Source organism: Tenrec ecaudatus, unplaced genomic scaffold, assembly GCF_050624435.1.
Source record: "Tenrec ecaudatus isolate mTenEca1 unplaced genomic scaffold, mTenEca1.hap1 Scaffold_159, whole genome shotgun sequence".
Classification (NCBI taxonomy): Eukaryota; Metazoa; Chordata; class Mammalia; order Afrosoricida; family Tenrecidae; genus Tenrec; species Tenrec ecaudatus.
This window is the reverse complement of record NW_027458057.1, coordinates 47,419-60,588: the sequence shown is the minus strand read 5'-3', so window position 1 is coordinate 60,588 and position 13,170 is coordinate 47,419. Positions and strand designations below refer to the sequence as shown.

General features: G+C 47.2%; 1 long non-coding RNA gene across 2 annotated transcripts in view; it reads left to right on the top strand.

The window, feature by feature from the left end:
- Positions 1 to 6,797, top strand: part of LOC142436132 (uncharacterized) — a 129,833-nt gene extending 123,036 nt beyond the window's left edge. Inside the window, exon 3 of one of the 2 annotated variants that reach the window (XR_012781797.1) lies at positions 5,183 to 6,797. This is a non-coding gene — a long non-coding RNA (uncharacterized LOC142436132). The remainder of the gene's footprint in view (positions 1 to 5,182) is intronic. The other variant, XR_012781796.1, reaches the window with a different exon arrangement.
- Positions 6,798 to 13,170: the final 6,373 nt, after the last annotated feature.

The following is a 13,170-nucleotide window of genomic DNA, read 5'->3' as shown; positions in this document are numbered from 1 at the left end:
CCGGCTCTGCAGCACGCAAGCGACGGTCCAGGGTGTGTGCATCTTCCTGGGGACACCGTCTTCATTACATTCTTCCCCTGCTTGTCTCCAGGTGTTGAGCAGGAGCATTCGGGCTGCTTCATATCCAGACAAGTCCCTGGCCATTTTTCCTGAGGCTGCTTTAGTGTCAGAGACTCAAGAGTCCCATTGCCGAGGGGCCCCTGCAATTGAGGGAAGTTCTCTTGGCGGTGGAGCTCCGATTGCTTCAAGCAGCCAGGAAGCTTGGGGTCTGTCTTTGGGGTCTGCACCTTCTGATTGTCCTGGGGATGAGTGGGTTTGCGAAGACAAAAAGCTTCCTGGGGTCGTGGCATCATAAAGGGTAAAGAACTCTCACTTTCCTGTTGTTTCTTTAAAAAATGGCTTTCCAGCTGTTGAAGTGAATTTGGAATGCGTGATTGGGACTTAGTGTGGACGGTAAGACAGGATTCATCACAGGGACTCTTGTGAGGAGGAGGAAAAGGTACTGCGAGTGGGCCACGGGGCTGTGGACCGGGCGGAGTCAGGACTGTAGCCGGCGGTGGGGCCTGGGCTTGGCATGCAGTTGGAAGTAAAAGTTGGAATCGGCCTTCAGTGTAGGGCAAGGAGTGACGTTGCAACAAGAGTGGGTACTCTTTAGCATGCATTTGAGCGGGTAAGGCATTAGGAATTTCATTAAATAAGACAGTGGGAAACTCTAGGGTGGATCCAGAGACCCTGAGAGCAGCTGCCAGAGACTCCCTGTGCAGAAAAGGTAGACCCCAGAAAAACTCACTGAATTTTTGTGGAAAATGCTTCTGAGGGCTGGGTATCTGCTCTGCTTTGATGCTGGCATTCCAGAAGGGCTGGGGAGGTGCAGTGATCTGCTCCCCATCGAGTGCCTTCAACATATTTAAGGCCTGCAGATGGTATTCTGATACACCCTTTCCTTTTTCTTCCCAAATATTCCATTTCTCTGCCTTTGTGATTTCTATTTCCAGCAGCTTGTGGACATTGGGGTTGAGCAAGGTGGGCCTCCCTACTTCCCCCTGCCTCTTTGTGGGTCCTTCCCGAAAGGTGTCTTCTTGGGGGTGCCAGGTAGAGTGCTCTTTCAGAGACCCAAAGTATTCCAAGGAGGGAAGCTGTAAGTTCTTGGCAGCTGCCCAACACTGGGGTGGGGAGGCAGTAGGGAGGCCTGTGGGATCCTGACTTGTGATGGCTGCCATGGCAGGTGTGGAGCAGCGGTTGTGTGGAGATGGGCTCTGCCTGGGCCTTGCCAACAAGTCATTCTGAGAAGGAGTCCCTGTGGGGTGCGGGGCTGGTGAGTCCCAGAGAGTGCTTGGAGGCTGCAGGTAGGCCTTTGAATCCGGGGGTTTGGCACTGGGTGAGGGAAGAGCCAGTGGTGTGGGTGAAAGACTGTCAGGTTCACGGGAATGTGCGCAGTCTGGTGATTGACTCAAGGCGGGTAAGACATGAGAAGTTGAGATGCACATCTGGGCCCGTGGAAGGGTGGAGTTCTGAGACCTAGGTGTCCGGAATGGATGAGCCGCAGAACCGTGTGGGGCGCGCGTACCGACGTGGACTTCAGCCGTACCTCTATTTCGCCAGCTACCAGAGAGGGCTTGAGCTTTCTGTTGACCAAAGCTGCCAGTGTCAAGTGGGTTTCCCAAGTGGCTGCAGGAGACAGAAGGACCAGATTACTGCCAGGACTGAAGGGGCAAGAGACCTAGCAGGCTAGCAAGGGTCGGTGCAAGCTCAGCCCCTCCCCAAGCCTTGATGGCCTGCTCTTCCTGCCCCACCCCACTGCCCGGGACTCCTGTCATTCTCTGCCCATCCCTGAAAGTGTCCCCCATACCAGCGCATCCCAGCTGCTCTGCAGCCCGAGGCCACACAGGCACCCTGGTTGGAAGATGCACCCCGCGTTGAAGCAGGAAGGTTACTTACTTCTGCCTAAGACGCAAACGCAGGTTCTGAGCGCCATATAGTTCTTGCAGGAAGCTTCGGAAAACTGGAAATCAAGAGAACCGTTATGGTGCAGCCCTCCCAGAGGACCGAAAGGAATGTCACACGGGCTGTGCACTTAGGACGTTGGACTCTCCAGAGCTCAAGGTCAAATGATAGCTTACTCCCACGGGCAGGAGGTGCTTTGGCATTTCAAGGAGCATCGGTTTCCAATATTGTCTGTGGGGTCTCAGTGAGCAATCTGAACCTTGGCAAAGTTACACAGCTTATCGCAGTTACCCCTCAATGTTCCACCTCCAAATCCACCAGAATCTGCTCCTGACACCCCCACTGCTCCCTACTGGGTCCTACCTTGGCCAGCCTTCATCCCATCCTAGGCCCCTCCTGTACATCTGGGAAATATCTGGGTTCTGTTTCCATCCACAATATCCTTTTGTTCAGGATTATTACCTGAGAGAGACGGGCTGTTGCCACTGGCATCCTGCAGAGGAGGGGACAGGAGAGCTTACAGAGCTTGGTTGAATGGGCAGAACCTTACCTTTCAGAGCGTCACCTTTGTCCCTTGACCTGCTGCTTCTCCTTGTCTCCACCTGAGGCTGGGGCACAAGAGAGGAAGTCAGGCTGGAATCCAATCCTGCGTCTGTTCTTTGTGACAAACTGCAGGCATTTACTGGTGATTAGAAGAATGACAATCTCCATGGAATGACTAAAGCCCAGAAACCAGCTTCTGTGTGAGACCTAGAGTGCATTTCTTCCGTCAGCCTTCCTCTGCTCACGGAGAGCACACACTCTCAGCACTCAGTGTTCTGGTGGGCAAGATTTTGATTATGGAGGCTGAAGCTCTGGGCCAGCCCTTGACCACTTCCTCCCCGGGGTCAGCCATGCTTTCTCAATTAGCCCAGACAGAAAAGGAGCCTTGGCCCAGAGACTGGAGCTCAAGGAAAGAGACTGAGGACCCAGTGATGAGAGCTGCCCTTTGAAATGTCTAGTCATCTAGTCCTTAGCCACTGCGTCACTATATTGGGGATTTTTACCTATTGCCCTCTATAACAACTAGAGATGGGAGGTCTGAGATCTTCAAAGAGAAATATTTTTGAATGCTCACCTTACTGGCAAATGATTTACATATCATACGAGTCAATAGTTCAGTCGTTCAATCAGATCAAGGGCAATGGTACAATCAATGATTACCATATCCATTTTAGAACAACACCCCCCCCCCCTCCATGGTTAAATTGCCTTCAAAAGGAGTTGTGTAATCACAGTCAGGTCTAAAGCTCTCTGTCCCCTCTGGCCTCCTTCATTTTTTCGTCTTGAAATCAATCCCCCTTCACTCCCTAGCTTCCCGATGGGGGAGTTCTCCACACTGCTGATCTCACAATCCCTCCCTCTGCCATGAGATCTCTCCACCTGCAACTCTGTCAACCCTTGTGTCCATGATCATGATGCATCCACGCCTCCTGTGCTTCACAAACAGGGAAAGCCAACAGAAATAATGAAAATCAACATAAGCCGGCAAGGATAAAATGATACCAATGCAGTGAACAAAGTCCTAACAGTGAGTAAGGACGCACCAGCCCTCATCAACATTCCAAAGCCAGGGCTGATGGTCTCTTCTTTCTTGAGATTTCCCCTATCAGGAAATTAATTACGAAAGGAAAAATTTATAAAACGAGGAAAAATCAATCTCTCCTATGGCTGGGTTGAGAATTTCTTACCTTTATCCTTTTCCTGGGTGGTCGCACAGGTGGAGTATTTGGAAGGAAGGGGAGGACCAGGAAGAAGCAACCCACTCCATACAGGATGCCCAAGGTCAAAACAGTGAACCAGGTGGGGTATTGGTAGGTCAGCCAGGAAGCACTTTTCTGTTCCAGCAGAAAGAGAATCTCCTCCATCTTCTGGATACAGCGGTTGCACTCAGGCAACTGAGCACTCTGAGTCCCCTCTGGCTTCAAACCCACTTGCATCACAAACCTGGGCCCACATCACTAAAGGGTCACAGTGGGGTGGGAGGTGACAGCAGGACATCACATAATCCCTCCCTCTACCCTCCAGCTCATCACATCCCTCCCCTGCTCTGGTCTTCTCTCTCCCACTGCCTGCTCTGGGCCTCCAAAGTCACCAGCTGCACCTGATGGAATGGAATCTTAGTGCAAGTTCTTATTCATTCCACCTCCCACCTAGGTATTACCTGCTTCCTTGGCAAGTTGCCTGAATCATGACCAATTTCATAGGCTTAGAATATCTGAAGTTGTCTCTGTCCTCAATGAAAACCTTCTCAAGTCATGGTTTTACTTTGTCTTATCCAAGGTAGAGAACTTAGGTTTATGTAACATTTATTTAGCTTTATGAATGTTGGATGAAAAGCTTGGAATTTGACTTCTATGACCAGGAGAGTTATTCAAGAGCTGAGGTATATCTCTCCCAGGAGAGAGATCTAACAAATTTTCTGCCAGATGGTACATTTGGGGAGACAAGGAACACTTAAGCATTAATCATTCTTAACAGTGTCCCCTGCAAATCTTCCTTGTGTGTGACTACTGCCCATTTAGGGCTTGCTCTGGGAACACTTGATGGGGTAATAAGCCTTGCAACAATTCAGGCTCAAAGGGCAAGCATCTGGCTGAGCAAAATAAAGAGATAATATGGATTGAGTTGTGTCCTTACCACTACCACTTGAGATATTCCCCCAAAATTCGTTGGAACCCTAACACTGAAGGCTATAATCTGATTTGGTTATGTGAGGGCTCTCTCTGGGAGAAATGTACCTCTGTCCTTGGCTTCACACAAGAACCAATTGACGCAGAAACCTAGTTTGTGATCCAAGTGACTTTATAAAGGATAGAAGAGGCAAATATGCTCGTGGGGGGTGGGGGCGGACTGGACAGCCCACGCGCGCTGGGTTGCATGACAGCTGGTTTGAGGCCCCCACCCATACCCTGTTGGTAGGCATGGCTGACGGTACTGTTTGACCCCATTGACTGAATTAAGCCCACCTGGTCTAGATGGGGGCCCGCCCAGGTTGACCTGCTTCCTGTCACAAGGACCTAAATGTGTGCATCTTTCCAGCCTGAAGCAGCTTTCAACTGTCTGTGATGGGGAGGAGGTTTGGCATGCACAGCGACCACCCTCAGTTCTGCCTCTACTTACCTAACAGGTACACGGCATTTCTTTTCTGTTTTTTAAAACAACAACAAAAAAATCATTTGTAATCTTTCTATTCCAGCGGTTTCTAGGAGCAAGGCAGAGGCAAAACCCAAGAACAGGGTTCTTCTCTGTTGAAGCGCGATAAACTCACGGGGAAGCAAACAAGCATCTTCATCCACGTGAAGTGAATCTGTGAATCAGCAGCTCCCAACTGACCAAAGCACGCACACAGCAGCCCAGCATCAAGGTCCGTTTCTGTGCACTGCTCCCACTGTGAGGAAGAGCTTCATGTGCATTAATAGGGAACTTTTGTAATATTTGAATTTTGACTAGTGGTTTTTGTCAGAAACTGGAAAAAATCTCAAAGCCTGAAGAAACTCCTTTCTAGTACTGAACATTCAAGGGAGCCTGTAGAAGCCTGAAATGATTGCTAGGTGACCACCTGGATCTGCTTGTTGAGTGAAAGTGGCAGAATAGCAGCAATAGAGCAGCGGGTCCATTCTGACCACTGACACTCGTGGACCTGGTTTACAGGCAGTAGAGAAGAAGATGAGAGCAGGTTGACTCGTTTGAAGTCCATGACCTACTCTGAGGGGACTAGAGTTGTGGAGAATTGGTGATGGGGCCAAGGCCTAAAGGCAATGCGACCAATGGACACTGAGGTGAGGCCAAGAGAGGGAGCCCACATTGACTTGACCCGAACCCGACCAGATGAAGAGAAGAATGTTGAGCCTGTGCACTGGTATATACTGCTGCAGACTGTATAGACGAACTGTCCTGCTTTGACTTTCTTGTGGATGTGGACTTCACAAGGTTCCAACTGGCATGAAGACTCTTTATATTGAAGAATATGATTGTCTCCTCAGAGCACTGGGTTGATGGAAGTAGGCAGTAGAGAAACTGGATAGCCAAAATGGGCCAGATAAAGGCGTGAAGTGGCTAGCTTACAAGATTTCATAGATACTGGAATATATTCATAGAATTATAGGATTAATATGTGGGTGTACCTTACCTGCAATTGTTAAGCATAGGATATTTTTGTTTCATCACTTACAGAATATTATGTTTAAAGGAGGGTGGCACGGAGTGAAATGTATGCATTTTCATATTATACTGTTAGATACTGATATGATTCTATTATTGTTTTGAAATTATATACGGCTAAAGAATTTTGTGAAAATGTCAAATGGACAAGGGGTAGTCTGTTGTAGTTATACAATCTGGTGTCAATTTGGGACTTGAGAGGATTAAGAGTGAAGGGGTAGACTCTAGTCTCTCTATTGGGTTATGGCCAATGAGGCCTCTTTGTGGGCCTGGCCTTCCCGTCAGGGTTCTGGGAAATCTGGTCTTTCCTCCTTGGAGGCAGCAGACTATCTTTCTGCTCATTCCCTGAGAGATGTCCTACTAACAAGACACATGGCACCACACTGATAGAACCCATGCCCTGGGAACTGGAGGAGCCACATGGAGACCCTGCCAAAGCTGAGATGCTTCTACCACCACTGGATGCAGAAGACTTTGCAACTACTGACCTGTGATCTTCCTGCATTTGGGGTCATTGAAGGTGTTTCATGAGTCTGAAGAGAACATTATAGATTGATATCAGACATGGGCTAATATTGGACTTATGGACTTGATCTTGGTTGGGCTGGAATGCTTTCTCAATATACAACTGTTCTTGTATATAAAGGTCTTTCCTATACACATATGAGTGTGGATTTGTTTCTCTAGTCTACCTGGATTAACACTCATGGATCCCTTTCACGACTGTAAGTTCTGTTCCCCTGACTGCTGCAAAGTATGTGACAGAGAAGAAAAGGGAGAAGAGTGAACTGTACCCATTTATTGAGGTAAGAACAGTGATGAAGGAGCATGGCCGGTTCCCCAAACTTCATGAGTGGAAAAATGGGCTCTTGGCACAAAATGACATTCAATCTTCACCAAGAGATTCAGGGTTAAATTGCTGCCCTATCTCTGACCTCAGCTTTTGTTTTATTTTAATTCTCATATAATTCACATATATCATTCAATACTTCAGTCATATTAAGATTTGTGTAATCGTCACCACAATCAGGTTTACAACATTTCCTTCTTTTATATTCATTTTTGTTAGCCCCCCCCTCACTCCCCCAAATCTTTCCTGCCTGTCCCTAGGAGATTGTTAATTCTGTTAGTGTCTCTCTGGATTTACCTCTCCTGGATTTCATATGTATTAAAAAAAAATACAAAACAAAATCAAGAAACAAGTAGAAAAGAAAAACTAACAATGATAAAAGAGAGAAAAACCTCAATCGAACAGAAAGTGAAAAATACTAAAAACTGGAACCAAATTAAAATTAGTCTGAAGAGATCAAATGATCAGGTGTTACATTTGAACTTAACTGTATCTGTTCATGTTCATGGGCTGTGGTCAGAGGGAATTCACCCCGCATGTGCATTTGAGTCCTTTTGCAAACTGGGTGTTCCGAACTTAAGCTCTGATTCTTGTTCATACCTGCAGATTGAGATTCTATTATTTATCACCCTGGCATCACACTGGCTGTGCTGCTTGTTCTGGGTGGACTTAGTTGACATCTCACTTAGATGGCTGCTTATTTTCAGAAAAAAGGTGATAGATGTGATAGATGTGCACCATCTAATTTCAGGGGTTTTTTACACCCTATGCTTTCCAGTCAAATATTCACTTGAGGTAATTCAAAACACTCACTTGGCTCGATGACGCCAGAATAGCTCCCCTCCATGCAGTTCCATGGAGCTCAGCATAGTTAGGGCGCAGAGATGAAAAGACGATTGAACCATGTACTGAACGTTCAGGTTTTTCCCTGCTTTTGAAAATCTGTTTGCGCTTGTAGAGTAAATGTTTTGTACTTTTTAAGAGTGTAAAAAAAATAGATGGAGGGATTCAGAGAAAATGGCAACCAGATAGGACCCATCTATCTGGAGCTCCTGCTGCCAGACCAGAAAAATAGGAAATTAGGTGAAGGAAACGGGGAGGTGGAGTTCTGAAATTAGAACTAGGGTAACAGGGTTTCTCCTGAACCCCTTCTTTTGTGGGATTTCCACTCACAAAGCAAACCAAGAATGCTTTAAAGCAGCACTATAATTTTGACGAAGTGGCAGGCGCCAGATATGCCCTTGCCTGGAGCAGGGATCCCTGCAGGTGGACGCCCTGAGAGGGGGCAGAATCTCAGACACGAGGGGAACCCCACACTGAGCTCTCCATGCGGTTGGATGCCTTGAGCTCACGGTCAGGGGTTGGTGGTGGGTAGCCATAATTTAGAGTAGAAGAAAAAATATATTATTACCTTAGGAAGATCATGGTGTGGGAGAAAAAGGCAGAAAGTCGGGAGTCCAGGGAGCAAATTTAGTTCCAATTGGCCGACTAGTAAACAACCCCCCTGATAAGCTGCATCTCCCCCTCTGGGGGTCAGCTTGACAGCCACCAAATCTGAGCACATCACAAGTAGAATTTTTTTTAAGGGTGAAACATAAATGATTGGTTTAAAACTCAAACCCAAGTCTGGTTGCTCAGCTCCAAGCACCACATAGGGGAGTCCCTTAACATAAATCAGCATAAGAAGCAACCTAGCTAAGGAATGCCAGAACTCAGCCACAGGGCCTGGCAGCTTTTACCATAACAAAGACCCGCTGTAGCAGTGTCAGCCTTAAACAGCACTGAGCTGTAGCCCAGAGACTGTGGGAGACAATTTCATTCTAGCTGGCCAGAGGGATAAAAAAGAAAATCCTCTGATCTAGGAAGCATCAGCAGTCTAGATAGGACAACAAGCTTCCCTCTCAGTGATTCTACACATAGCTGGGGAGGCCCTGCCGGTCTTGGAGCCCTAGACGGGGCTGAGGGAGCCCCCCAGTGCCCCCTCCCAGCCCCTGCTGCAGTGCTACATGCAGCACAAGGCAGGTACTCCAGCACCCAAGTGACCCCTGGCCACGGGCGCGATCTTGCTTTTGAAGTAATCTCACACAGCATCTGTGGAACCCTACATCAGGGATGGGAAAGTCCATTAACGCATGCCCAGGAGAGCCAGCATAGGAAAGCTGGATTTTCCTGCCCGTGGGCTCCGATGGATGTTGCACCTGGAGCAGCCCACCTGGGCCAGATGATTGCAGTTCAGCCAATGGGATTGACCTGGGGTCCTTCACCAGCCTCCCCGGGAACCCTTGAAAAGGCAGGAACCAGAAGGGAGAGGGGTGGTCCAGGTCGTCTTCCTGGGAGGAGAGAGATCCTTGCATGACCTGAGGCAGTCTCTGCCAGGCCCCATGGTCAAAGGAATCCTATGGGTGCCTTGTAAAACCTGAAGCTTCTTTTAACTCTCATTAAATTCACTTGGATCACGAGCCCGGCTTCCGCATGAAATTTTTCTCGCGGGGAGCCAAGGACTGGGGTTGGAATTTAGGCCAGAGAGAGAGAGAGACCTTACAAGTCCATGACCCCGTGACCTTGAGGAAGAGTTGGAATTCCTCTGGCCTCAAGGACAGGTGATCAAGTATCATTACCTCCTTACCCACTGCTCTACTTATTCTCACTTTATTCACTAGCCCTTCTAACTTTTCCACCGCACTCAGTTTCAACGTGCTCAGGTTGGTGTTGGGCTTTTATTTACTCGTTTTCTTCTTTATCCCTCTTTTTTTCCCCTTTTCCCCTCTTTTTCCTCTTCTCTCCCACTCTCTCCTCTCATATGCCACTAAAGGCTTCCAGGTCACTTCCCTCCGCTTAGGGCAAATCAACCCAAATAGCAGGAGGCACTCCAGCCTGCCCTGTGTGGGAGTGCTGTACACCACACAAGGCACCTGGGACAAACACCTACAGTGCGCTGCACCGTTGAAGAAACCTCCGTCATGCCCCTAAGGTGATCTCGTCAACTAGGGCAATTCTGCCCAGCACCACTGGGTCCCGGCATTAAAAGGGCACACTGACCTGCCATGTTGGAGCAGTGTCTAAACCCCTCTGGCCCCTCATCCAAGCAATCAGGGATCAGCTACTACTTTATACTTTATTTCCTCCTTCTCTCTCTCCTTGCTCTTTACCATCACAGCCAACCTTAGTGAACTCAGTTGGATTTATTTCCTTCTTTCTCTTTATTCTCTTTTTCTTTCTTTCCTCTTTCTGTCTTTGCTTTCTTCACCTCTCTCTTAGCTTGTACGATTCTCTCTGCTCCCTCTCATTGCTTGCACATACCACTGCTGGTTTCCAGAGCCCTACACTCTGCCTAGGGCAACCCTGTCCTCCTAGTGGGCAGCCTGACCCCTAAGACAGTACTGCACACAGGACGAGTCAGAGCTACACACAGCATAACACAGGGTCAGTTATTTCTTTAACCATTTAAAAAATACTCTCTCCTCCTCCTTCCTTTTCTCTTCTCTCTTTTTCCTTTTATTGGGCTCTTCTTACAGGTTTTCTGCTTTTCTCCGCTCCATCTAGCTCTTCTCTACTTCCTACCACAGCCTCCACAGATTTGGTTCTCCTTTTTAGTTGTTTTCTTTCTTCTTTTTTTTTTTTTTTTTACTGTTGTCACCTTTGTTTACTCTGTGCATTTTAGTTGTCTGTGGGTGAGTGGTTGTCAGTCTGGTTGGCATTATTGCCCCAGTCTGTGTCTTCCTCTTTCTCTCTTTTTCCTCTCCTTTCACTCTCTTTCCCATCACAAGACAATAGCTGTCTCCAGGCCACTCCCCTCTGCCTAGGGCAAACCTGAAGGCCCAACTGAGGGAGCTCCCACCCCCCACTTATTGGTGTGGCAAGCAGCTGGGGAATTCACGCTGGTCCTCTCCCACACACTAAGCCACAGGTTGTTCTCCCCTATAAAAAGTGGGGGCATCCCCAGCCTAAATCCTGAGGTCCTACAAGTGACTGTGGGAAACGCCTGACCACCACTTGTGAGGCTCCACGCTACTGTGGGAACATCCACCCAATCTCCAAGGCGATCTCTCTGTACATCCCCTTGTCTAGCCAGATTTGTAAAGTAGAATTTGGATCATGATAGTGGGGGGAGGAAGCATTTAGGAACTAGAGGAAACATGTTTCATTGTTGCTACCCTGCACCCTGACTGGCTTATCTCGTCCCCACATCCCTTCAGGAAGGGGGTGTCCAGTTACCTACCAATGGGCTTTGAGTCTCCACTCTGCACTCACCCTCATTTACAATGACATGATTTTTGTGTTCTTTGATGCTTGATATCTGATCCCTTCAACAGTTCATGGTCACACAGGCTGGTGTGCTTCCTCCATGTGGGCTTTGTTGCTTCTGAGCTAGATGGCCGCTTCTTTATTTTCAAGCCTGTAAGATCCCAGATGCTATAACTTTTGATAGCCAGGCACCATCAGCTTTCTTCACCACATTTGCTAGTGCACACATTTTTCTTCAACCATCATGTTGGAAAGGTGTTCATCATGGAATGCCAATTTAATATAACGTGTTCTTGCATTGAGTAAGTATTTGGCAATGTCCATCTACTGCCTTAATACTAAGTCTATAAATATATGCACGTTGATCTATTTACGAACCCTCCTGTATAAATATATTTACATATGTACATGCCAGTATGTAGACCTCTAGAAATACCCTTTGTCACCTAGTTCTTTCCTCTATTTACTTTTACTTTCCTCTTGTCCGACTATCATGCTCAGCTTTCACTTGGGTTTGAGTAATTTCTCTTGGTTACATTGCCCTTGCTGAATACCTACCAGGCTTCTCACACCCTCCTTGCGACGGATTTTGGATTACTTGTTGCTCCCCTGTCGCTGGATTGGTCAGCATCACCTCCTTACCCCCTCCTCTCTCTCTCCCATGTCCCCGGGAACCATTGGTCCTGTTGTTTTCTCCTCCAGCCTATTCTTCCAGCCTATCTTATCTAGATAGATCTGTTGAGATAATAATATGCACCAAAAATCAAACCATAGCAAGATAGGCGATGGGTGAGAACACAGTGATGACAAAAAAACAACAACAGAAAACCAATGATCAATAAAAGAGTAAATTAATTAAAAGACAAAAAAATTTTTTAAGAAAGAAAAACCTGTAAATAGATCAAGGTCTGATTTTTTTTTCTATAGGTGTGTCCTTCAGTCAGGTCTGATGGCGTATCATGCTCTGGCCCCAGAGTCTGTCCTTTGTACTCCCTCAGGGGCTACCCGCTCTGCTCCCATGGTTGCTCTGCTGCATGCTTTTAGTGATTTGCCTCCGTGTTGGAGGGCCAGTCGGGTCAGTCCCAACACAGAGTCTCCGGTATTGTCCCCATAGGGCTCTGGGCCAGCAAGGGATGGCATGTCTCATAGTGGGATCAGCCATATGGTCCACTCTGTACATTGGCTGTTCAGAGTGCCAAAATCATCCTCCAAGTCTGGTGGACCAGTGTGTGCTCCACTCTCTTCCTCCCCCTTCATTTGCCCCTGTGTGCTCTGATCAGACATGTCCATCTCCCCTAGCTACAGGTTCAGTGCCGTCTTCTAAAGTAAATTCTTCTGGGGGGAGGGGCAGTTGTCCACTGGTATGGAGGCTGGACCATCCACTTTTCATTTAGGATCAAAAGCATCTAGCTTTTAGCATTAGGTGCTATTGAGTCAGTTCCAACTCAAGGCAGAATGAACCACTGCGCAGTCCTACACCATCTTCAAAACTGTTGTTATACTTGAACCTAACATTTCAGCCTTTTCCAGGGACTGGCATCTCCTGATAACATACCCAAAGCATGTGAAGTCTCCCCGTGCTTGCTTCTAAGGACCTTTCAGACTGTTCTTCTGACACAAATCTGTTCATTCTTCCAGCACTCAATGGTATTTTTAATATTCTTGGCTAGTGTCATCTTGATGGGTTGAAACACTATCTCGCTCTAGTGTTGATGTACATTTTTCTGATGCCTAATTATACTGAGTATCTTTTAAGGTAATCATTTAATTTTTATGGCATTTTGAAAAGATGTCAATGAGGTCTATTTAATTTGTGTTCAGATGGAAACACATAACTCAAACTAAATATGTGACAGTAGAATAAGAATCCATTTTATCCTAAATACTTGAGATATTTATACAGCCTACTCAAGTTTTTATCAACACAG